Source organism: Physeter macrocephalus, chromosome 9, assembly GCF_002837175.3.
Source record: "Physeter macrocephalus isolate SW-GA chromosome 9, ASM283717v5, whole genome shotgun sequence".
Lineage (NCBI taxonomy): Eukaryota > Metazoa > Chordata > Mammalia > Artiodactyla > Physeteridae > Physeter > Physeter macrocephalus.
In genome coordinates this window covers 82,283,607-82,310,902 of record NC_041222.1, presented here as the reverse complement: position 1 = coordinate 82,310,902, position 27,296 = coordinate 82,283,607, and the positions used below count along the sequence as shown (strand labels likewise).

Below are 27,296 nucleotides of genomic sequence, written 5' to 3'. Positions count from 1 at the left end.
AATGAATGTTATTTTCTTTAATTTTTTTTTTATATATCTGTCCAATTATCTACTTAGAATAAACTCTAAGAGGTGGAACTGCTCTGTCAAAGAGTGACCATGCAAGAGAAGACAACTCCTGGCTCATACTAGACCCCTTCGTACTGGTGCTGTTGGTTTTGCCTGACCAGTGTCAATTTCCCCTTTCCCTTATAACAGACTGTAATGGGGTGGGGGATGGAGTAGAGGCCCATCTCCAACTCACTTTGCATGTGGTAAAGAGAGGTATCCCCACCCCCAGGCCTGTGACATAAGCCTGGCTGATCAAAGAAGTGCTAAAGATTGGTGCAGGGACAGCCCAGGACCCAAATAGGTCCAGGGCCTGGGCTGGAACTATAGGATCTGCCAGCAATAAAGCTGATGGAGCCTGAAGCTGCTGTCAGTCACCACGGAGACAGTGCTCTCCATGAATGAGGCCAAAGCACAAGAAGGCAAATCTGAGAGATGGGGAGGTGGGGGGACTTTATTTTAGTCCTTGGATTCAGTCAGAACTGGAGCCAACTTCATCCCTAGACCACTTGATTTCTTCACACTTTTTTTTTTTTTTCCTTAAAACATTGTAGTTGTCTTTCTCTCTCTTGTAAACAAAAAAATGTAAAGAGTAAGGAAATAATGGATAAAGAAAAAAAAGTCCTTCTCTGGACCTAGCACCCAGTACACAGGCACCAGCCCCAGGGCCCTGACTAGGTTGCACCTAATGATACTGCCTGGATGTCTGGCTACAATGACTGGATCCCAGGCTAGACACTGGCCCAGAGCCTGGCCAGAGACAAGCACATCAGCATCAGTGGCTGCCCTAGGAAAAGAAGCTCCTCCCGTGCCTGCACAAAGATGCTCACAGATCCCTGGCTCACTTCCTTCTATGTTCTGGGGAATAAGAATCCCATTTAAAGGTGGGGGTGGGGTAGGGGGGTGCTCAACTAAGTGTGAGACACTTTAGACTGAAGAAATAAAATCAACTTCATTTTTAAGTGTTTACTGCTGAACTTCTCAGATGCATTAGCATACTAATATGCATCAGGCTCTCCAAAGGCTCCATGTGGTCTGGATCTTCAGAGTATGGGGGAAGTAAGGGAGAGGGGGCCTCTGGCCAGCTAGCCCACAGGCTACCAGTTAAGAGTCCTGGGTTGCACCTTCCAAGCTGAAGACCATAGGCAAGTCACTTAACCTCTCTGAAACTCAGTTCCCTCATCTCTAAAGTGCCTACCTTATAGGGTTACTGTCAAGGTTAGATAAGCAGAGTGCTTGAACAATACTTGAAACACCAAAAGACTGCAATAAATGTTAGCTATTAACATTTTAGCATTAAAGTCCACAATGTATTTTTCCCATTATTACCCCATCTGAGGACTCTTGTACCCAAGTCCAAGTCCAAGAGGGCAGTGAGCAGATCATACTCTACATCTGCTGACCTGGCAGGACGCTGGTGGAGAGGAGGTGACAGTGGAAGAATATGATTTAAGCAATTAGATCAAAAGAGTCAGCTGGGAGCCAAGGTCACCTTGACTTCTGGCCTCCACATTGGCTTTAGTGCCCACTGAGTTTCTTCATTGTGTAAGCTGTGGTCACAGTGCATCTGCTGGAAGGCAATGGGGGTGCTCCTCTTGCCAAGACTGCTCTTCTCAGCTGAGGTTTGTGCAGGGCTGTGGTTTGAGATTTTTTTTCTTTTAGATCCCACACATTCTGTTTTCTTGGACTGGGAGAGGAAGAGGCAGGTGGACAAGGCTGTTCATAATTGCATTGCATTTCAGGACATTTCCAGTGGTGGTGGTCTTAACCACAAGTCCCTATCAGACACCCCTGCCTGTGAACTTCTGTCAAGAGGTCAATATTTTAAACATTGTTTGTTTGGGGCTGGTACCAAAATATGTTATAATTCCTCCCAAGGAGAACATTATTTTCTCCTCTGATACCTCTTTGATTCCCAGGGTGTCACCCCAGTGCAATAAATACAGGCTGGCTCCTTAAAAGCCCCATCCATCCCCAGGGAGGTGGTACAGCTCCTCAGAAGCCTTGGGTGGAAGAGGCCTCCTTTACTTGATCCTAACTGGTAATGAGTCTTTTCAGTCTTTTCTCATCACCAGTACCTCCCACTATGTGACAGTCAGACCAATGGTGGTAAAAGGCTTTTAAAAAAATGCTTAATTGATGTGTATAAGTATTCATATATTGGTAAAAAACTGATTGAGACTTATAAAGGATATATATATATTTACTTAAGTAAAAGAAAGTGAGCACATTTTTTAAAATATTAAGCAAATAACAAGACAGACGGTACATAATATGTTGGAACTTGTGTCCGTGGTGTTGGAGCAGTGGAGGTTTGGGTCTCCTTCCCCAGAGTAAGGACAGCACAGGAGCCCCCATTGTCCTGGTCTGATTGGTGTGTGAGAAGTCCTGGTCACTCCAGAGCACTAAACAGGTATTGACAGTCTCACATTTATTTCAGTGTAGAGTTGTCTCGAACAACACAGGTTTGAACGGTACAGAACCACTTATACTGATTTTTCTATAAATGTGTACTACAGCACTACACAATCTACAGTTGGTTGACTCCCTACATGCAGAACCACAGATACAGAGGGCCAAATGTAAAGTTATATGTGGATTTTCAACTTCAGGGAGTCAGGCTACTATCCCCCACATTGTTCAGATATCAACTGTATTAAAAATTCAAATAGTAGCACATATCCATGGCTAGGATAAAAGTTCACAGTATACTGAGGAATGGTCCCTCACAGAGCAAAAATTTTCCCAGGCTTCCACAGTACAGCAAGGTGAGTGAGCTGCAAGGGCAGGGAAGGCCCAGTCCTGGAGACTGATCAAATATTTTCCAAGGATCAGCATTTAAACATTGATTCTTTTCCTCCCTCTCTCACTCCCTTGACTACTTGTCTCTCTGTACTTACTCTTTTCCACCTCTTTCTTTAGCTTAAATAAGAGGGAGAGGCAGAGTAGGCTGAACTTTTTAAGACCAAGTAATCAGCATTTTCTTTTCTGCAGTATCCATTTGTTCGCCAGCACCTGGTGTCTCCTGGAGGGTCCAGCTGAGCGAGGTCCCACAGCACCACCTGGATCTCTGTCCCAGGCAGTCTTCCCCCAGTCAGTGGGTGAGCCTTCAGGTTGATCCATCTCTGTTTCCAGGTCAACTGACAAGTGCCCCTCCTCCTTCCAGAAGTTAATTTAAAACATAAAATCTGACTCTGAGGATCTGATCATAAACACAGCTGAGAACAGAGGCAGGTCTCAAGAGAAACCAGTCGGTGCAAAAACTCAGAATCAATGGTGATGCCCCAAGGTCAGGTCAGAGCTGAACCTTCTCTTGTCAGCCTTGCACGAAGAGAGTGTCCGGGTTGTGACCAAGAAGAACCTTAACCTTTCTCTTTTAAGACCATTTGAAAACAAATAGAATGCAAGAATTCATCTTCTGGGTGAGTACAGAAGACTGAGCAATGTGGCTGGCAAGTGGGGTTGGAAATGTGCAACAAAGAAATCACAGAGTTTAGACTAATATAACATTAATATTGCTACCCCAGTTTTCTTTGGTTGGAATTTTTTGGGTATTCTTTTTCCATTTCTCTATTTTCCACTGTCTTGGTCTGACACACATTGAACATATGGTGAAATATCACAAATCTGACATCATTCTTATCCTATCTACCTGACAACTAAGCTACATGAAGTAAACTAAGTTCCCCCAAATGCAGCACAGGGCAGGGATCCTGTGATGATGAGTGGACATGAGGGGGTCTCAGAAGATGCCGCTTGAATAATCATGTTTGATCTTTTCCCAATCAGGTCTTATGAGTGAGAGGATGATGCCAAGTGATAAAGTTTGGGTGTAAAACTTGATTTAAAAAATAAGAGTGGTTAACTGGAGCTAACTTTTTACCAAGTGTGGCCTGAAGATATTTATATTCCAAGACTCTTCCCAGGATTAAATTCTCAGTATTTTAAAGTAAATATTTAATAATTAACTGTCAAATGTTAATGGGCAACTCTCATGGTTGGGAGAGTGATTAACAAAGGGAACAGAAACCTACAAGTCTGGTTTTCAAGTGTTGCTTGCTGGGACTGTGACAAAGTTGTTATTAGTAGAGCCAAGGGGTCAAGTGTATGGGCTTTGGAGTCAGACAGACAGGGGAGCTAATCTCAGGTCTACCAATTACTAGGCATGTTAGTGAACCTCCATAAGCATTAGTTTCCTCACCCTCAGGGTGGGAGAAATAATTTTACTTCATAAAAATTTTGGACGGATCACATGAGAAAATGTACATGGTCTACTTTAAAATTGAAACCTCCATTCATCTGGGTATATCATTTGGGAGAATGAGGAGTCAGGCTTTGAAGTGAAGGGGGTGTTTCATCATTTATAACAGAGAAGGCTTGCATCCAGAATGTTCTGAGAATCATAAGAGATGAGCAGATAACCCAGTGGAATAATGAGCAAAGGAACTAACAGCCACTTTTCAGGGGAAGATGTCTAGGTGGTCAATGAAGATATAGGAGGATGGGTGTTCAACCTCACTGTATTGGGAAATGCAAAGCAAAACAATGGTGGGCTGTCATACACACTCATCAGGGCAGCTAACATGAGAACTAATATGTGTGCATCAGAAGGTGCATGCAAGAATATTCATAGCAGCATTATTAAAATGATCATAATCTGGAATTGCTTCAGATGCTAACAATAGAGTGGATAAGAGGATTTTTTAATGTAATTAAATGTTATATAGCAATGAAAATGAATGAATTACAGCTACATACAGCAAGATGGATGAATCTCAAAACTGATAACTGAGCAAAAGAAGCTAGACACAGACAAACACATACGTGAGATTCCATGTATGTGAAATTGACAAACTGCAGACTAAAACCCAACTTTGGAGATGCTTATTTGGTGATGGACAATCAAAAAGAACAGGGAAGTGATTACCTTAAATGTCAGGGTGGAGGCTACTTTTGATGGGGAATGAGGGTGTAATGAGAAGGAGTGATGGCTACCTGAGTGTTGGCTTTGTGATAATCTTCTTCGATGTATATTTATGTTTGATAAACTTTTTCTGTATATGTCATATTTCACAATAAAAAGGCTAAGAAAAAGAAAATGCACGTAAAACCCTTAGCACAGTGTAAGTTCTCATTAAATAAGGTAGTTGTTGGTTTTGTTGATATTAATTTAGAGATGTGTAATTGGAACTGAAAAACTAGATGAAGCATTTCAAGCTGACAACTTTCTTTCTAGGTATAAAAACTAAGAGTGGGACAGAATGTACCTGGTCCAAGAGTAAATTGGGAGACACAGCTAGGGAGAGGCCTTTTCTCACTGGTGTTAACCAACCCAGAAGGCTGCAGGCAAGTGCTACGCCTTATGAGGCCATGATGAGCAGAGCCTAGGAGAACTACCTCACCTCGGTAGTCAAGAATTTCTGAAGATAAGGCCAGCTGTGGCATTTTATCAAACCTCTCCTGGTAATTCTAACCTGTAGCCAGGGATGAGGAACCTGCACTAGTGCTGAAGTGGATGATGGCAGCTGCTGCCAGAGGAGAATCTGCGGTTACCAAGAGAACAGAAGATACCCCAGAGGTGGAGCAGAAGGTCCTTCTGCAGACCCCATGATCCAGGGATTTTGTGTAGCAGGCTGAGATGAATAATGGTGGGAGTGGTTGGTCTCCAACTCTGTCTCCTCTGGGTGAGTTTTTCTTAAGGCAGCAGAGCTTCCATGTTCATGAGTAGTTCCTTTTGTCCCCTTCAATGCTTAATCCTGGAATTAGTTTTTCAGAGAATGGCACTGACATCAATTGGCTCAACATCATTTTGGATAAAGCCCATATAGTGGATGCACTACGACCAGTTGTTGACAATATGATTTTCAGACCTCCCGAGAAATTTTGACTTTTTAACTATGTAAGAAAGAAAAGTTTCACTGGTATAACAATAACCAAAAATGCCAGCTTATACATTGATGATTCTTTACCAAGATACATGTGCCTCTAGAGATTAAAGACATGGAATAAATGAATTAAGAGAAACTAATCTTACCTGGGGGTTGTGGCCCAGCCAGAATTCCAAGGACACCAGGGCAGGGCAGATATACCTCTTCTTGTGCCATGAGTACAGCCTTTGTATAAGGCAATACAATTCAGTGCTGATGCAAACACCCAGAGTTAGCATCAGACTCCACAGGTCCCCAACAAGACTGTCCCCCTTTGAGATGCCAACCACAAGTTCAGGGATTCCCAGGCCACCTGTACTTCTAACCAAATGGCTACAAGTCCAGGAGGTCCCCATGAGCCCCCTTAGTTTCAATAATTCACTGGAATGACTCACAGAACTTTGGAAAGTACTATCCTTATAAATACAGTTTTATTACAAAGGATTCAAATCAGGACCAGAAAAAAGAAGACATACATAGGGCAAGATCTGGAAGTGTTATGAACACAAAGCTTCCATGCCCTTTCCCCATGGAATCAGGGTTCATCACCTTCCCAGCACGTTAATGTGTTCACCAACCAGGAAGCTTCACCAAGCTTCAATGACCAGAGTATGTATTGAGATTTTATTATGTAGCCATGATTGGTGGAGTCATTAGCCACATGACTGAACTCAATCTCCAGCTCTTCTCCCCTCCCTGGAGGTCAGACTGGCTCAAAACCTCAACCCTCTAATTACATGGCTGGTCTTTCTGGTGACCAACCTCCATTCTGAGTTATCTTGTTAGGATAAACTCTGGTGTGATCCCAGAGGCTCATGAATAACAAAGACACTCTTATTACTCAGGAAATTCCTAGGATTTAGTCTCCCTCCCAGAAACCAAAGACAAAGACCAGGCAAACTCTATTATAAATAATAAACCTCATACTCTGGGACACCATGCTGTAGAAGGGGAAAAACAGGTTGGTGACATCCCAAAGACTGAGCTTTTGTCTAAGAGCCATACATAAGAGAATATTTAAACCACTCCTGATATCCAATGGGACTTTAAACAGACCAAATGTTCAAATTCAAAATGTTCCATTCCATTTAAACAAAAATACTGTTAACTGGCAAGTCTAAAGTGTCTCACCACCCCACAGATTGTGGGCTCCTGAGGAGGATCAAAGCAGTTTGGAGGCTATGGAACAGATTAGCACCAACCAAACTTATCCAAAATATGATATAAATCTGAATAACAGTATAGTAATTTGCAACTAGGAATATTTTGATTAGGTGATTCAAAATCATTGTACCAAATTTTTGGTGAATGCTTCCACCTGCAAAGCAAAACCAACATTCAGGGCCAAATTAACAAGAGAATGGTGCTTAGTGACTATGGAATCAGAACAGTGGCAAAACCCCATAACCCCATACATTCTCATTTTTGCCCCTTTTTCTTGCACTCCAGGTGTACTATCACCCTTCTATTTTCACAATAGAATGCTTTCCTTAAATGTATTGTACTTGTAATATTTGTTTATATGTAGCCTTACATCATACTGTAATTTCTTGGGGATACATCAAAGGTCATCTAGGTTGACCTTTGTAGATTAACAAGTTTCCCTCAGTACATATTTACTATCAGACCTGGGGGTTTGTCTCATACTTGTATCCACTTTTTTTTTTTGCGGTACGCGGTCCTCTCACTGTTGTGGCCTCTCCCGTTGCGGGGCACAGGCTCTGGACGCCCAGGCTCAGCGGCCATGGCTCACAGGCCCAGCCACTCCGTGGCATGTGGGATCCTCCCAGACCAGGGCACGAACCCGCATCCCCTGCATCAGCAGGCGGACTCCCAACCACTGCACCACTAGGGAAGCCCTGTATCCACTTTAAAACTGACTATGACTAGTCAATTCCAGAGCAGTAAATTTCTGAACTTACCAAGAATTTGACATGTACACTTTTATACACTGTGAGATAACTCAGTCTGTGATCATGATTAAAAGTTGCCATTCAATCTAGCCAGAGTTTATTTCTTGAAGCATGTGTAACAAATTGCAGGCCTTTATTACATGCTTAGTTGCCTAGATGGTATGTCCTAAAGCTAGAGTCTTTTAAAATGTTGTTTTCTTGACATTTGATTGTTCACTTGAAGCCTTTACACATCTTTCATTGGTGGGGTGTGAATAAAGATTGAGGTTACCTCAGATGGGACTGGAACAGTGGCAGGCATTTCAGAGAAGCTCAAGGCAGGGAGGAGAGAAGCTCAAAAATACAATGCTACCTCTGCCTTGGGTGGAATTTTTTTTTTTTTTTTGTGGGGTACACGGGGCTCTCACTGTTGTGGCCTCTCTCGTTGCAGAGCACAGGCTCCGGACACGCATGCTCAGCGGCCATGGCCCACAGGCCTAGCTGCTCCACGGCATGTGGGATCTTCTTGGACAGGGGCACGAACCCATGTTCCCTACATTGGCAGGAGGACTCTCAACCACTGTGCCACCAGGGAAGCCCTGGGTGGATGTTTTTGATTTTCCGAAATTATCAAATGAAAAGGCAGCTATTCCAGAGACTATCAAGCCCTGTGACTGAACATGACATTTAGCTTCAATTAGCACACATTACCTGCCTTTTATGCTTGATGTTTCAGAAGCACTCTGAGGACTGCTCATCCTTGGGTCTAAAAGACTGGAGGTGGACGTATAGATGCCATCCCAGCAGCATACATCCAACTGCATTTTATCTACCATCCACACCATGTATGGTTTAGTCAAGATTCTGTCATACAGCAACCTTTCAGAAGAAGAAAAAATTGTTTCTGTCAGCTGCCCAGTGGAGCAGACTGGGTGTTCCTTCTGTTTTCTCTCTTGGGAGTGGTGCTGAGTCCTCACATGTCCCATGACAAACATGTCTCAGAGAACAAGTTGTGCTGTGAGCCAGGTAGCATCACCGGAAACTCTACCAGAAATTAGTGTGGGCCTTAGTTAACCCAGCACCAATGCCCCATGCGTAGGTTCCCCTGCACTGGCAGCTGCAAACTTCCTGAGGCTCACAAACTCAGCATGTCCAAAACAAGAATCATGATCCACCTCTCCAAACTCCTTCTCTCTGTGCTTCCTGTCCCAGTCACTGGAACCACCATCCATCTGGAAACATGGAGAGTTTTCTTGACTGGTTCCTCCCCTCACCCCCAAAGCAAACTTTCAACAAGTTCAGCCATTGGCCCTCTGACTTTTCTCAAATCTATCCACTTCTCTCCATCTCAACCTCAACACCCTAGTCCAAGCAATACCCATCTCTCTTCTGAAGGACTCTGACACCTTCCCAACTGGTCAGCCACATCCACTGCCCCTCTACCCACTGTCTACCCTAGTCCATGGTAATTTTTTAAAACACAATTCTATTGCTGCCCTTATGAAAGCTCTTCAACAATTTTCCACTGATCTCAGGACAGAGATCAGTATCCAGGTTTGTGGTGGTCTGGCCTCTGCTTGTGACTCCTCATCTCAGGCCATAAAATGTCCTTCAAATCTTGACAAACCAGCCCTGCTGGCTTTCCTCTCATCAATGCTTTCTTCCCACAAGACATTTGTACCTGCTGTTCCCTCTGTCTGCAGTGGAACCATCCCAACACCATTCCCCTATTTCTATTGTGGTAAAATATACATAACATAAAATTTACCATTTTAACTAATTTAAATATACACTTCATCAGCATTAAGCACTTTCACATTGTTGTGCAAAAATATGGAACACTTCACAAATTTGTGTGTCCTCCTTGCACAGGAGCCATGCTAATTGTATTTTTCCAATTTTAGTCTATGTGATGCTGAAGTGAGCACCTTCTCCCTTTTGACTATAAAGTCTGAATCACCTTGCATTTATTCAAGGAAGCCTTTCAAGACCAGGTCCATCACAAATCACACATTCCCCTTGAACGCACAGCACCCAGTATGAGTTATAGCAGCCATCCCCAACCTTTTTGGCACTAGGGACCGGTTTCATGGAAGACAATTTTTCCACGGTCTGGGGTGAGGGATGGTTCAGGTGGTAATGCGAGCGATGGGGAGTGATGGGGAGCGGCAGATAAAGCTTCACTCACTCACCTGCCGCTCACCTCCTGCTGTGCAGCCAGGTTCCTAACAGGCCGAGGACTGGGGATTGGGGACCCCTGAGTTATATGCTTGTTTCATTGGTGTCTGTTCTGTCTCACTAGACTATGAGCTCCTTGAGGGCAGTGCTCAGAGCATAGAGGAATGTTAGGTACACAGTGGGAGCTCAGTGCATCCTAGTTAAATGAATAAACAAAGAAATGCAATTCTACCTTCAGTGGAAACCATCTTTGACTTTATTATAGAAAACTATGTAGTTCTGCATTGCCTTAAACTCCATTCCAGAGCAGGATCTTGACTTCACCTTTGAAAAACTAAAATCAATAATGAGAGTTCTTTTTAAATTCTTTTCTCAAATAGAAGAATTATTAATGTAGACTTTATCTCTCATAAAAGAGGAAGCACCTGATAGTCTTTATTTCTTATATTCATTGAATATGTATATTTATTTTTCTGTTAAAATTTTTTATTCATTTTTTATGAGATATTTGTTTTTTAAATTTTTATTGGAGTATAGTTGATTTACAATGTTGTGTTAGTTTCTGCTGTACAGCAAAGTGAATCAGTTATACATATATATATATCCACTCCTTTTTAGATTTTTTTCCCCATGTAGGTCATTATAGAGTACTGAGTAGAGTTCCCTGCACTGTACTGTAGGTCCTTATTAGTTACCCTATTTTATATAGAGTAGTGTGTATATGTCAATCCCAATCTCCCAGTTTATCTCTCCCCCCTTCTCCCCTGGTAAACATAAGTTTGTTTTTTTACATATGTGACTCTATTTCTGTTTTGTAAATAAGTTCATTTGTACCATTTTTTTTAGATTCCACATGCAAGCGATATCATGTAATAGTCTTTAAATAGTAGGTTTTCCTTCGATTCTATGCATCAAGGTTTCACAACTATTGACACTCAGACCTCTGAAGCAGTTTGTAATTTCCAAAAACTAATGTAAAGTAGAGCCTATTTTGCCTAAGCCTGCAAGATACCCAGCAAGATGCTGCCCCACCACATCTGCAAAGAAGTCCCCACCTCTCATTGGGGCTGATAGTGGGTTCTGAAGATGGCTTTCCCTGGAACCTGAGGTATGTCTGCAGCCACCAAGTTCATGGAGAACTTGTCACACCCAACTCCTAGAAGGCCTGCTATGGGCCAGACTGGGTAGATCTGAGATTTCATGAGACCAAGGATGCCAACACTGAGTTATAGCAAGAACAGCTGACATTCACGTGACCCTTCACACTTTATGGGTTATTCATAATACCAAGAGCTCTTAGGAAGCAACATCAAACATCAACAACAGCATTCTAATTTTACAGATGAGGGGAAAACACTTAGAGGTCAAGCAGCTGGTCCAACATCCCTTAGCCAGGAGCCAGGCCAGATTTAGCACATGGTTTTGATGCCTAAACCCTTGCTTTTATTACTCCACTTTGTGCAATATGTCATTAACTACTGCATTTTTTAAAGGCAACTTCTATTCCCACAGCACCCTAGAAATGGTATAAATAAAGTTCTTCTGGTCACTTTGCACCATGGGTGAAGCCATGGAAAGTAGAAAGAAATGTGGCCTGTGATTATAAGGCCCTTTAATGTGCTTGAAAACTTACCTTACCACTTGATTGCATACTCTGTGGTTATTCATTAAGTGTGTTCTGACCCCCTGGCTGATCAAAAGTCTGGAGGTATCACATGATGATCAAAACTGCTTGGTAACACGCAAAACCTTAAAAGCCCTGGGTCCATGAGCTATCCCCAGGCTCTGTCTCCACTGTAGAGTGTGTCTTCATGCAGACACAATCTTGAAGCTGGTTCCTGTACTGGCATTCTGCGAAGTTTCACTTAATCTTTGGGAAAAACTAGAATGCCCTCTGCCTCTAAGCATAGCTTCTGTTAGGCTGGGTCCATTAAGTTTCCTCTAAATTCTGTTTGTTCCTACCCTCTTCACAGAGAACATGGTGAAAAACACACTAATCTCTTGGATCAAAGTGAGAACAAAATGCGTAATGCTCCCACTGCAGGATCAGAGCAGGCTTAGATAACCCTGTGGGTTCTTGGCTGAGGAGGTGATGAAAGGGAGAGAGGTGCCTGTCATGAGGTCATGGACCAAAACCTCTGACACCTGTCCGCTTGCCACCATACTTGGCCCTGCTGAGCCAAAGATTCCAGTGACCAAAAATATCCTTCAGTCTGCATGTCCCATCTCTCCATTAGGTTTTCCTTTTTCACATCTATGAATTTGCCTTTCATCACCTCTGCCACATGTTCCCCTGAGCTCCGTATGACCCTTACCTCCTCTCCCCTTGGCCACAGCTCATTTCTTTTCATGTTAACCATGAAAAATCCAACTGGAGCAGAATGTAGGTAACTTAGCTTTATTCACTCAGCAGTGCATGCACACATCCCCCAAACTTTTATTATCTACCTCCATCTTAGGTTTTCCAAAGCTCCTTTGTTTAAAAAAGAAATCTTCCCAGGCTTCCTTCATCTCTTACTTCAGTGGTCTCCCCTTCCATCTAAAGGACTTCAAACAGTTCAGAGACAGAGAGAAAGGGTTTTATGTTGTTTTCATGATCTTTTAAAATCAACATCATCTTCATCATTATCATCATCATCATCATTATTATTGTTATCATTTAGTATTGATTTTCACTCTGATCCTTCTTACAAAATCCTCTCTCCTAACATAAAAACATTCTGCTTTTGCATTACTTGAAATTAATGGTTCTGTTGTTGAATTTTAACTGTCAGCTTAAGAATAGTTTCCACTGGTGCCTGCATTTTACCATCCATACATGCTCATTTTTCCCCTCAGGTGTGTGTTATTTTTTTTAACATAAGGGCTGCACACAAGGAAACTGTGTATAAAAGGCATCAAGAACATACCTGTGGTCAGAGATAACAACTCAGAGGCACAGGAAGACCCTGGTTATTCAGGTAGGTATTCCTGTCCTTTAACTTTTCTTACTTTTTCAGAGAAAATTGATGCCCTAAGAAAACCACCAGTGGTTTTGGAGAAATACTGATTTTTTTGAGGGGAAAATCTTGCATTTCCATAACCAGGTGCTTACTTACCAGCACTTATAGTTTAAATAAACTATTTTACTATTTAAATTATTCATGACAATGTATCTTGAAGAGCTCATTTAACAAACTTACTATGGAAACCATGGACTGAATGGAAAGGATACAAAGCAGAATTGGAGAAGAACAGCACACTGATTTGAAAGCACATGAGCAGCTTTCTCTCTGCTAATACTGAAAAGGCTGATCTGAAAAAGAAAGCTTTGGGCTGCAAAGTATGGCACTGTGTTGGGAATTAAATTTCTCTTAGTGCACTATTAAGCAAAACGGATTGCTGTAAGTGTCTATGTATGGTCATTCGGTGCGTGTAGGAGGATTTGTGTCTGGTAGCAACAAAAACAGTAGTTCCAAAAGTTGAAGGTGTCCGGTGAGCATAGGCAGCCAGCTGGGGAGGCAGCTGTGGTGATGGGGACACCATCCTAACCAGACATTCATCGCTGGGTGAGTACCAACCTGACTTCTTGGTGCTTCAAAAGCATAAACAGGAATCACTATATTGTACATCTGTATCTTATATAATATTGTACATCAGCTATACTTCAATTTTAAAATATGATATTAAAAAAAGCATAAACAAGAAGATGATTTATAGAGACTTGAAATCTAGTTTAGAAAAACAAAATTAATGGAATGAGACCAACATGGAACTGGTTAGATGCTAAGAGCTGTTCCTAGAGTAGGGGCAGTTTCCTTCTTATTCTTCTGTCACTTTGTTCGCTGCCACTTTGACAAGAGACGTCCTCAGTCTTTGTGCCTTGGATTGCTACCATGGAAAAATTCCCCAGAGAGTAACTTTATTATAATTCTCTCATTCTTACTCAGTAGTTTGTTCCAACATCACCCACCATAGAAAACCTATTATGAAAATGCAGAGACTATATTCATTTTGGGTCCAAAAGTAGAAAGGGACAACTTTCTAGCTAATTAATTTTACTTGCATTTTTGTTTTCAGGCCTACATATTTATTTTAAGTAATGCCTTATACACAGCACTCAAAACTGGTTTTTCAGATTAGAATATATGCTATAAAGAACCTCAGACATTTCAATCACTTATAATCATGAAGTATCCTACTGAAACATAACCACTGACCCTGAACACAGATATTATCTACTGCTGTGTAACAAATTACTCCAAAATTTACTGACTTAAAACAGCAATAAACATTTACTATATTTTACAGTTTTTGTGAGGCAAGAACTTAGGGTGGTGCTGGATCCACGTCTCTCACAAGGTCATAGTAGGTAAGGGCTTCCAGGATCTGATAGCTTGATGAGTTGGAAGATCTACATGCATACTGGCCTATCCACATGGCTGGCAGCCGGTACTGGTTGTTGATACCAAGCCTCAGGTCTCTACCATGTGTGCTTCTCCACAAGGCTGGTTGAATATCTCCATGACATGGTGTCAGGTTTCCCACAGAGCAAATGTGTTGTGAGAGGTGGAGGCTATATCCTGTTTATGACTCAGTCTCAGTAGTCACATAACATCACTTCTATTCTTTAGAAGTGAGTCATTAAGTCCAGCCAGCATTCAAGGGGAAGGGACTTAAGCTCTACATTTTGAAGGGATGGGTGTCATAATTTGCAGACGTGTTTTAAAACCATCAGTGGTTATAGGTAAATGTAAATTATTTTTATAGCTTCTTTTGAGATATAATTTATGTAAAGTAAAATTCATAAATCTTAAGTGTACAGCTGAGTAGTTTTACATAAGTATATACCTGTGTAACCACCACCTAGATCAAAATATGTAACATTTTTGTTGTGTATAATATTTTTCAGCTCCTTAGAAAGTTTCATCATGTGAATTACACTGAATTTTCTATGTACACAACCACCATCTACAAAGACACCTCTAGTTCTTCCTTTCTCTTCTTTATAACTTTTCTTCATACTTCTCTTGATTTTTCTCTACTGTCTGGGACCTCCAGTACAATGTTGAATAGATGTGGTGTGAGTGGATATCCTTGTCTTGTTCTCAACTTAGGGGAATATGTTCAGTATTTCACCATATACATCTATCTGTAGGTTGTTCTGTAGATAACTTTTATCAGATCAAGGAAGCTCCATTCCTGATTTGGTTAAGCATTGGCAGTAGACATATAAAGAGAATCACGGTTCATGACTTTACTACCTGCTCATAAATACTAAACACTAGCCAGAGTATTGCCTTTAGCTGCAAATGTCCCTTATCTAATTTAAAGAAAAATTATGCCAGGTCTACACATAAAAAAAATTTTGCCCAGAGCAGTCCTCAATTTCCAAATATACCGATCTTCAAAAATGTGTTTGTCAGTCCTTTGTAAATTACAAGACTTTTTCACATGTAAGCTTAATTATGTTTGGTGCTTAACCATAAAAGCCAACTACAAAAGTGTATTTAATCTACCTTGTGCCCAAAGTTACAGTCTCAGCTACTGGCAGGGGATGGCGGTGGAGCTCTGAAGAGAAATGGAAGGAGGAAGAGAGGAAGCCCAAGCAGCAGCAGCAGCCACAGCTTGTGGGGAAGGCAGTTCTTGTTGCCACAGACTCCCCAAGCAACCCCATAGCTGGGTGTGGCTGACATTTGTGAATAGCATCATGTGAATCAGGGCTCTCTGAACCCCACCATATGTGCTGAAGAATTTTTAAATGTCTCAACACCCAATTCATATAGCTCGAAAAGCAATAAACTTTAAAATAAGAACACTGGAATAGCACTGACAAAGTGGTCTCCAAATTCATTGTCACATTTACTCCTCACAGCAGGCCTGTGAGGTTAACAGATGAGGACACAGGCTTAGAGACATTCAGTGACTTGTCCAAGATCTCCCAGCCTAGAACATTTGCACCCAGGACCTGATCCAAGACTTGGAGCATGAAGTCTTTTCACTGCATCATGTTGGCAACTGATTGCCTTTTTAAAAATGTTTTCTTTTAATCCCTGCCACGGGTGTATTCATGCTTAATGTAACTTTTTTTGATTGTTCATCTTTTATTATTATATAGCTTAGTAGTGGAAGAAATGATTGTGGTCAGTACATGTATGAAAATTATGAAGGCCATGGTTTAGATTAACTTGCAGGACATTTTTTATAAGGTTCCCCCTTTTTCTCCTTCAGAGTTGTCCTTGAGCATCAGTCAATGTTTGGTGGTTGCTTCTAGCAAGTCTTTTGCTTCATTAATTTTGGTTGCTAAGTAAGGAGATCCACCTATATCTGGGTGATTCAAAATCATGATTCTCCTGTGAGCTGCTCTAATCTTGGCCTTGCTGGCAGATGAGCTTACACCCAAAATAAGACTCACTTCTCACCTATTCATTTTCTGTTCAAATCCTCCTTTATAGTAGGATGAAAAGCTAGGAGTTGAAATCTTCTTTGCAGTTTCTGTGATTACTTGTCCTAGTGGTTTCTAGATCTGAAATGCACAATGACCTGAAAATCCAAGAGCTGCAATACCCAGCCCCACAGCTATCAAACTTCTTGCCAGTCGCCGGTCGCCGTTGGCATCTGACTGCTTGGTGTGAGGTGGGGGGGTTAGACGGCTGGGACGCCACTGCCAAGGGCTTAATGTAACTTTAGATGTTACTTTGATGTAAATTGAAGCAACTATTATAAAAACGACTATTTTTAGATTCCCAGCCTTGGTCACAGTGCATTTAGCCATTTGCTTGAACAAGTAGAGAAATTGTTTCTTCCTTGTCCTCCAGTGTATGTACCTTTATCACATTTTAAGACTTGTGCTCCAAAACATCTATCTATAGAAGACTTGTCAAATAAAGACGTCTTAAAAAAAAAAAAAGGAATTCTGCTTCAGGTGACAAGGTATAAAAGTGGGACAGGGCTTCCCTGGTGGCGCAGTGGTTGAGAGTCTGCCTGCCGATGCAGGGGACACAGGTTCGTGTTCCGGCCTGGGAAGATCCCACATGCTGCGGAGCAGCTAGGCCCGTGACCCATGGCCGCTGAGCCTGCACGTCCGGAGCCTGTGCTCCACAAAGGGAGAGGCCAGAGCAGTGAGAGGCCCACGTACGGCAAAAAAAAAAACCCAAAAAACCCACAACAACAGAAAACAAACAAAAAAAGTGGGACAAAGCTGATAAAGGAATAGTTCTATAATTTGGCAAGTACCCTAAATATTACCTACCAGAAGACTAATAATAATAATGAAAGTCATTCAACATCATCATTTCATTATGTCAGCACATCCTTTTCCCACCGCCATGTGCAAGGTCCTGCCTTGGGCATTCTTAGAGCCATGACTAAGTAAAACTTCAGCAAGCAAGTCTCAATTTACTAATACTTCCTAATGCAGATGTTGGGATCATATTTGCTTTTCAAATGGAAAAACACAAAACACACACAAGGACACTGTAGGATATACACATATTGGACATCATATTGATTTTTACAGTAGGAGGTATTCTGCAAGGCTGCTTTTGAAACCAGATATGCAGGCTTTGGTGAGCAGGTGAGGGATGTCTCTGGTCTCCATCTAGAAAGAAAGTCCCATATATCATATGACATTCACATGCACCAGAGGGGAATGGCATTAGGGCACAGAGAGGTCTGGTGATCCCACCTCTAAGTGAGGCAGCTGTAGATCCATCCAAAGGGCTGATCAAAGAGCAGCTGGCTGGGCTGGATGTGTGCCAGGGTAGCTATGACATACAGATCCAGCAAGGACAATGAAGGAACTCTCAATGTTTAAATAATAAATGACAGCCTCTAGGGGAGACAGACTCACTTTTCTCAGGGTTTTCTATTTGAACCAGATGACCTCAGCATCAAGTATGAAATGGTACCTTTCCAAAGGCTGTTAATATTAGTCTAGCTTGCTATGTAAACAATAACAGAAGGCATCAAAGCCAGAATGCCATTACTCCTTGGATTGTGAACATTCAAGTAGAGCTGATTGCTCTGTTTTTATTACTGTTGTTATTAAATCATTGATTGGATCATCCCATGGAACATGAAAGTTTATAGCAAGATTGATTTTTCCAAAAGTAAAGCTGCAACAGCATTTGAGTGTAGCTTTTACAGCCATAATTTTCTGAAGTTCTCTTAAGTGAGAAAGCCAGTGATCTAAATAGTTGGTAGGCAGGATTTAGAAGGCTTTTTCAGGTCTCTAGTTAGCATGAAATCTTTTATTAAATTACTGCTCCTCTAGACATTTATTTTGAAGTGCCCTGCCATGGTTTTGATGACTGCCAGTCTAGGTTTCAAACCTCTCCCCTGCCTACCATGCGATTAGTAGTACATCACTTCCTGCAGATAAAAGGATGACAAGAACCCCTGGCTCTGCTGGGAGAATCAGAGGATAGACGCTGGAGAGAACTTCGTTTTTTCTGGAGGTCACCCAAGAAAAGTAAGGTGTTCTGTCATCCTTCCCTGATAGGTGATTTCTTAAGCTAATTACTCTCTCCTTTAAATGTAATCTCTACAAGATATCACAGGAAATGAATTTTTGGCTCTCTCTCACTGAGCTTTTTTTCAAGTGCTTTCCAATGAAATTCACATTGTTTACCCCAATTTCATCTATTCATAGTTTGTGGCATTTTTCCAAGCTCTAGTTTATAATTTTTCATGCTCCCTTCTTGTTCTTTGATATAAAGCTTTCAGAGTTTTGCCATTCTGCTGTGAGGCTGTGTCTTAATCATATTAGAAAAATTAATGCCAAGGAAGGAAGGTTTCAGTTGTTTCTTCTGAAGTCCTGCTTTAGACAGGTTTGTCAAATTCCTTCATGTGATTTTTTATGGCTACCCCACCTGAGTACAAAAGTAGGCACCAGTGATCATTTTATCAAATGAACTGACTCAGAACTTTGATAAAGACTAATACAAGTATGTTAAGACCTAAATTTATTTTTTCTAATCTGTAGTTTTGTTTTATTTTGTTTTTTACTAATTACTAACTTATAGAGTAGTTAAAGGGGAGTGGACAAGATGATACAGTAGGAAGACACTGAACTCACCTCCTCCCACAGATAAATCAAAATTACAACTATTTACAGAGAAACTATTGGTGAGAAAAAGCATATGAATAGCAGAAAAAATGTAAAGAAGGAACTACAACAAGATGGGTAGGAGTCAAGACCCATATCCCTGGGTAAGCAACCCACAAATGGAAGGATAACTATAATTTCAGAGGTTCTCCCCAAGGAACAAGGAGTCTGATACCCACACTGAGCTTCCTGGCCCAGGAGTCCTGCACAGGAAAAATAAGCCCCTAGAAGGTTTGGCCTTAAAAACCAGTTGGGCTTACTTTCAGGAGAACCAGAGGGCTGTGGGAAGTAAAGACCCCACTACTAAAAGATGTATACAAAATTTCACATGCTCCAGGACCTAGGGCAGAAGCAGTAATTTAAAAGAAGCCTGGGTCAGACCCACCTGTTGATCTTGGAGAGCCTTCAGGAGGCAACTGGAGCTCACCCTGGAGACATAGACACTGCTGGCAGCCATCTGGGGGAGCTTGTTCTATCATGTGCATACTAGTGCTGGCAAGCACCATTTTGGAATCCTCCTTCTAGATTATTAGTTACAGGACCAAGCCCCACCCACCAGTACTAGTCTGAGACTCCTTGGGGCAAGTAACTAGATGGGTGGAGACACAGCCCACTCATGAGCAGGTAGGCTGCCATAAGACCCCCTGAGCCCACAACCACCCCAGGACCCAGTTCTGTCCACAAGAGGGCCCAGGATCCAGTGCACTGGCACTAAAACCCAAGGGTTCTGCAGGCAGAGACCCTGGGACCCACATCCGCCAGCCAGTGGAGCAGCACTATCCCCAGGACCCCCTGGGCCTCAGCCCCACACACCAGTGGACAGGCACCAGTCCTGGGACTCCAGAGGCCATGACCCCACTAATCACTGGTGGACACCAGCCCGAGAACCATCACAGCCCTGCAGCCATATCAGAACCTAGGCTATTCACCAGCAGACCAGCATCCACACCAAGACCACTTGGGCCACAGTCCTGCTCACCAGCAAGCCAACAGAAGCTTTAGGACACCTTGGGCCCCTCAGCCAGCTGCCCCAGATCCAGCCCAACCAAGTTGGCTAATACCAACTTCAGGACATCCAGGGCCCTGCAGCCAGGGACTGGGGAACCCAGCTCCATCCACCAATGAGCTGGCTCTAGTCCCAGGACCCCCTAGGCCCCAGCCTCACCTACCAGGAGGCTATACAATCTCTAAGACATCTTGGACCCATCATCCAGCCATCCTCAGATCCAGCCCCTTTCACCAAGGGATTAACACCAGCTTGAGGCACCATGGACAATACAACCAGCTGTGTCAGGAACTGGCCCCACCCATCAGAAGACCAACAGTAGATCCAAGACCTCCAGTCCTACAACCACTCACCTGGAACTCAGCCAAACCCATGAGTGGGCTGGCAGTAGGCCTGGGACCACTCAGGGCCTACAGCCAGTAACCTCCAGACCAGGTTGCACCCACCAGCAGCTGGCAGCCTACAAACAAGGCAAGGCCTGACAATCAACATGATCAAAGGCCAGCCACACCCACCAGACCACCCACAATAGTCAACCCTCCACAACAGAAAAACCCACACAGCCCACATGGGGGCACCCCAGAGAATATATACTTTGGTGACCAGAGGGGAGTGTGCTGTGTGATGCATAGGACATCTCCTATGAAAGGACATTTTTCCAAGGTTGGGAAACATGACCAACTTACCTATTTCTATAAATAGAAATAAAAACAACAAATGTAGCAAAATGAAAACAAAGAAGAAAATGTTCCAGATTAAGGAACAAGATAAAAACCCAGAAGAACTAAATGAAGTAGATAGGAAACTACCCAGTAAAATATTCAAGGTAATGATCATAAAGATATTCAAAGAACTCAGGAGAAGACTAGAAGAAGAGAGTGAGAATATAGAAGTTTTTAATGAAGAGTTAGAAAATATAAAGAAAACAAAACAGAGGTGAAGAATACATTAACTGAAATGAAAAATACATTAAAAGGAATCAACAGTTGATTAGATAATACAGAGGAACAGCTAAGTGAGCTGGAAGACAGAGTAGTGGAAATCACTGAAGCTAAACAGATAAACAGAATGAAAAGAAATGAAAACAGTTTAAGAGACCTCTGAGAAAACATCAAGCATACTATCATTCTCATTATAGGTGTCCCAGAAGGACAAGGGACAGAGAAGGGGGCAGAGAACATATTTGAATACATAATAGCTGAAAACTTCACTAACCTGGGAAAGGAAACAGACATCTAAGTCCAGGAAGTGCAGAGAGCCCCATACAGGATTAACCCAAAGAGGAACATACCAAGACACACTATAATTAAAATAGCACAAATTAAAGATAAAGAGAGAATATTAAAAGCATCAAGGGAAAAGCAGCAAGTTACATACAAGGGAACTCCCATAAGGCCATCAGCTGACTTTTCAGCAGAAATTCTGCAGACCAGAACAATATATTTAAAGTGATGAAAGGGGAAAATCTACAACCAAGAATACTCTAAATGGCAATGCTCTCATTCAGCTTTGATGGAGAGATCAAAAGTTCTACAGACAAACAAAAGCTAAAAGAATTCAGCACCATGAAAAAAGCTTTACAAGAAATGTTAGAGGGACTTCTTTAAGTGGAAAAAAATAGGCTACAACTAGAAACATGAAAATTATGAAAGGAAAAAGCACATTGGTAAAGGCAAATATACAGCAAAGGTAGTAAATCATCCATGTATAAACCTAGTAGGAAGGTAAAAGACAAAAGTGGTAAAATCATCTATACCCACAATAAGTAGTTAAAGGATATGCAAAACAAAAAGATGTAAAATATGATGTCAAAACCAGTAAACATGGAGGAGGGTATGAATGCAAGGTTGTTAAAAACATTTGAACATAAGAAATCAGCAAATTAGAATAATCAAATATATATAGATTGCTATATATAAACCTCACAGTAACCACAAACCAAAATCTATAACAAGTACACACTTGTACAAACACACACACAAGAAAGTAATCCAAACATAACACTAAAGATAGTCATCAAACACAAGTGGAAAGAACAAAAAGAGAAAGAACGGAACAGAAAAGAACTACAAAAACAACCCCAAAACAATGAACTAAATGACATTAAGTACATACCTATCAATATAATTTTAAATGTAAATGTTCCAATCAAAAGACATAGAGTGGCTGAATGGATAAGAAACAAGACCCATATATATGCTGCCTACAAGAGACTCACTTCAGATCTAAAAACACACACAGACTGAAAGTGAACAGATAGAAAAAGGTATTCCATGCAAATGGAAATTAAAAGAAAATCAGGGTAGCAATACATATATCAGAAAAATAGACTTTAAAACAAAGTCTCTAACAAGAGACAAAGAAGGGCATTACATAATGAACAAGGGATCAATCCAAGAAGAAGATACAACAACAGTAAATATATATGTACCTGATATAGGAGCACCTAAATGCATAAAGCAAATATTAACAGACATAAAGGGAGAAACTGACAGTAGCACAATAGCAATTGGGGACTTTAACACCCCACCTATATCAATGGACAGATCATCCATACAGAAAACCAATAAGGGAAACACTGGTCTTAAATGACACATTACACCAGTTGAACTTAATAGATAGAACATTCCCTCACAAAGCAGCAGAATACACATTCTTTTCAACTGCAGTGGAACATTTTCCTGGATAGATCACATACTAAGTCACATAACAAGTCTCAGTAAATTTAAGATTAAAAGCATATCAAGCATCTTTTCTATCCAAAACACTGTAAGGCTAGAAATCAAATACAAGGGGGAAAAAAAGCAAAAAACCTAGACACGTGTAAGTTAAACAATATGCTACTCAAAAAATCAATGGGTCACTAAAGAAATCAAAGAAGAAATTTAAAAACACCTAGAGACAAATGAAAATGAAGGCACAATGTTCCAAAATCTATGAGATGCATCAAAAGAACTTCTATGAGGGAAGTTTAAAGTCATACAAGCCTACGTCAGGAAACAAGAAAAATCTCAAATAAACAACCTAACCTTACACCTAAACGAATGAGAAAAAAAGAGAAAACAAAACCCAAAGTTAGTAGAAAGAAAGAAATCATAAAGATTAGAGCAGAAATAAATGAAATAGAGACTTTAAAAAACAATAGAAAAGATCAGTGAAACTAAGAGCTTGTTCTTTGATAAGATAAACAAAATTGACAAAACTTTAGCCAGACTCATGAAGAAAAAAAGAGAGAAAGCCCAAATCAAAAAAAAAAAAAAAGAAAGAAAAAGGAGAAGTTATAACCAACACCCCTAGAAATAAAAATGATCATGAGATTACTATGAACAATTATATACGAATAAAATGGACTACCTAGAAGAAATGAACATATTCCTAGAAATGTACAATCTCCCAAGACAGAACCAGGAAGAAATAGAAAATATGAAGAGACCAATTACCAGTAATGAAATTGAATCAGTAATCAAAAAACTCCCAACAAACAAAAGTCCAGAACCAGATGGCTTCACAGGTGAATTCTACCAAACATATAAAGAAGAAATTATAACTAGCCTTCTCAAACTATTCCAAAAAAATTGCAGAGGAAAGAACACTTCTGCACTCATTCTATGAGGCTAGCATCACCCTAATACCAAAACCAGACAAAGATATCACACACAAGAAATTACAGACCAATATCACTGATGAACATAGATGCAAAAATCCTCAACAAAATGTTAGTAAATTGAATTTGAAACATATTAATAGGATTATACAGCACAATAAAGTGGGATTTATCACAGGATACAAGGATGTTTCAATACCTGCAAATCAATCAATGTGATATACCACATTAACAAACAGAAGGGTAAAAGTTACATGATCATCTCAATAGGCATAGAAAAAGCATTTGACGAAATTCAACATCAATTCATGATAAAAAACAACTTCAACAAGTTTGGTATGGAGGGAATATATCTCAATATAGGCCATTTATGACAAACCCACAGCTAACATCATACTCAATGGTGAAAAGCTGAAAGCTTTTCCTCTAAAATCAGGAACAAGATATAAATACCCACTCTCACCACTTCTATCTAACATAGTATTGGAAGTCTTACTCACAGTTAGCAGACAGGTAAATGAAATGAAAGGCATCCAAATGTGATGGGAAGAAGTTTGCAGATTACATGATACTATATATAGAAAACCCTAAAGTCTCCACCAAAAAACTATTAGAACTAATAAATGAATTCAGTAAAGTTGCAGGACACAAGATTAATATACAGAAATCTGTTGCTTTCCTATACACTAATAATGAACTATCAGAAAGAGAAATTAAGAAAACAATCCTGTTTACAATCACATCAGAAAGAATAAAATATCTAAGAATAAACTTAACCAAGGAAGTAAAAGACCTATATTCTGAAAACTATAAAACACTGATGAAGGAATTTGAAAATGATACAAAGAAATGGAAAGATATTCCATGTTCATAAATTAGAAGAATTAATATTGTGAAAATGTTCATATTACCCAAAGCAGTCTACAGATATCATTCAAGCCCTATCAAAATACCCATGACATTTTTCAGAGTGAGAACAAATAACCCTAAAATGTGTGTGGAACCACAAAAGACCCTGAATTGCAAAGTAATCTTGAGGAAAAAAGACAAAGCTGGAGGTATCATGCTCCATGAATTCAGACTATATTACAAAGCTACAGTAATCAAAACAGTGTGGTGCTGGCACAAAAACAGACACATAGATCAAGGCAACAAAATAGAGTTCCAGAAGTATACCAACACACGGTCAATTAATCTATGACAAAGGAGGAAAGAGTATATAATGCTCTTGGGAAAAGGTACTCCCTTCAATAAGTGATGCTGGAAAAATTAGACAGCAACATGTAAAAGAATGAAATTGGAACACTTTCTCACACTGTATAAAAAAATAAACTCAGGGCTTCCCTGGTGGCGCAGTGGTTGAGAGTGTGCCTGCCGATGCAGGGGACACAGGTTTGTGCCCCGGTCCGGGAAGACCCCACATGCTGCGGAACAGCTAGGCTTGTGAGCCATGGCTGCTGAGCCTGCATGTCCAGAGCCTGTGCTCCGCAACGGGAGAGGCCACAACAGTGAGAGGCCCATGTACGGAAAAAAAAACAAAAACAAGCAAACAAACAAAAAACAAAAAACAAAAAACCTCAAAATTGATTAAAGACCTAAATGTGAGACCTGAAACTATAAAATTCATAGAAGAGAACATAGGTAGAACACTTTCAAACAAACAAAAAACAAAAAACCTCAAAATTGATTAAAGACCTAAATGTGAGACCTGAAACTATAAAATTCATAGAAGAGAACATAGGTAGAACACTTTTTGACATAAATAGTAGTATTTTTTTTGGATCCGTCTCCTAAGGCAAAATAAATAAAAGCAAAAATAAACAAATGGGACCTAATTAAACTTGAAAGGTTTTGCATAGCAAAGGCACAGTGATCCATAACAAAGCAAAAGACAATGTACTGAATGGAAGAAAATATTTGTAAATGATATGACTGATGCAGGGTTAATATCCAAAATACATATAAAGCTCATGCAGTGGGGAGGAGTCAAGATGGTGGTGTGGGAAGATGTGGAATTAGCATCTCCCCACAACTAAGGCACCTGCCGGCCACTGCTCAGAGACTGACCCCCAAGGAGATGGGAGGAACCCCAGAGTGAACCAGTAGGATGTAGGGGGACCAAGGGGAGAGGAGAAATGGAGGCCAGACAAGATCAGCTCCCCTGAGGCCGGGGAGATCAGGAGAGGCAGGTGGGAGGGACTCTCCAGGACTAGTGGGAGAGGAGCGGAGGGCAATTACCTGACCCACTCGGCCAAGGAGTCTGCTGAGCTCCCAAGCTGGTCCCCCACCCTGCCTCCAAACCCCCATCAAGGCCACATGGGTCCTGGGGGCATAGGAGAGAGGCCGGGGAGATCAGGAGTGGTAGGCGGGAGGGGCCATCCAGGTGGAGCAGGAGAGGAACAGAGGACAATTGCCCCACCCACTCAGGCGCAGGGAGCATGCAGAGCTCCCAGGCTGATCCCCTACCCTCCAAGTTCTCTCCAGGCTGCGTGGGTCCTTGTGGGCATAGGAGGGAGTCTAGGGGGATCAGGAGAGGCAGGCAGGCGGGGCCCTGTGGAAGGAGTGGGAGAGGAATGGAGGGCAATTGCCAGGCCTACTCAGGCACAGGGAGACTGCTGAGCTCCCAGGCCAATTCCCTAGCCTCCAAGGCCCCTCCAGGCAGCGTGGGTTCTTGTGGGCATAGGAGGGAGGCCAGGGGGATCAGGAGAGGCAAGCAGGAGGGACCCTCCCAGACCCCAGGCCGGAGGAGCAAAAGAGGAGAGAAGGGCGTTTGCTCCACCCACTCGAGCCCAGGAAGCTTGCTGGGCTCCCAGGTGAGGTCCCTTGAGCTCTGAGACCAGAGGTGGGGGACATGTCTGGGCCCCTTCTGTTGCTTGAACCTAAGCCCTACCCCCCACAGCCCCAAGGGCCTTTTCCAGCCCCGTGGGTCCTGAGCATTGGCCCTGCCCATGACCCACACCTCGCTCTTGCTTAGGCCCTGCTTTCCATGCAAGGGCTTTCCCCCACCCCTTTTATTTATTTATTTTTTCTTTTCCCTCCTCTTTTTTACTATTGTGATACTGATGTACCTTCTAGTTGTTGATTCATCTATTTTTTTAATTTTTACATTCTTTCTAACATATCTGTAGTTTCCTAGTCTAATTTTATTTTTTGCTTTGTTAATTTTTTATTTTTATTTTTTTGCCACCCCATGCAGCTGGCAGGATCTTGATCTGCGATGAGCCTGGGATCACACAGAAGCTCCTGTGGCAGGAGCTGCAAGTCCAAACCACTGAACTAACAGAGAACCTCAGACCCAAGGGAATATTCATCAGAGTGAGGTCTCACAGAGTTCCTCATCTCAACACCAAGACCCAGCTCTACCCAATAGCATACAAACTCCAGTGTTGGAAGCCTCAGGCCAAATAACCTGTGAAACAGGAACACAATCCCATTAATTAAAAAAAAATGAGAAGGAAAAAAAAATATGTTACAGATGAAGGAGCAAAGTAAAAACCTACAAGAGCAAATAAATGAAGAGGAAATAGGCAATCTACCTGAAAAAGAATTCAGA

At 41.5% G+C, this 27,296-nt stretch overlaps 2 pseudogenes; one reads left to right on the top strand and one right to left on the bottom strand.

The window, feature by feature from the left end:
* Positions 1-2,766: 2,766 nt before the first annotated feature.
* The window catches only part of LOC102993117 (centrosomal protein of 78 kDa-like), a 127,912-nt pseudogene continuing 103,382 nt past the window's right edge, over positions 2,767-27,296 (top strand).
* Positions 9,695-9,795, bottom strand: LOC112067378 (uncharacterized; annotated as a pseudogene).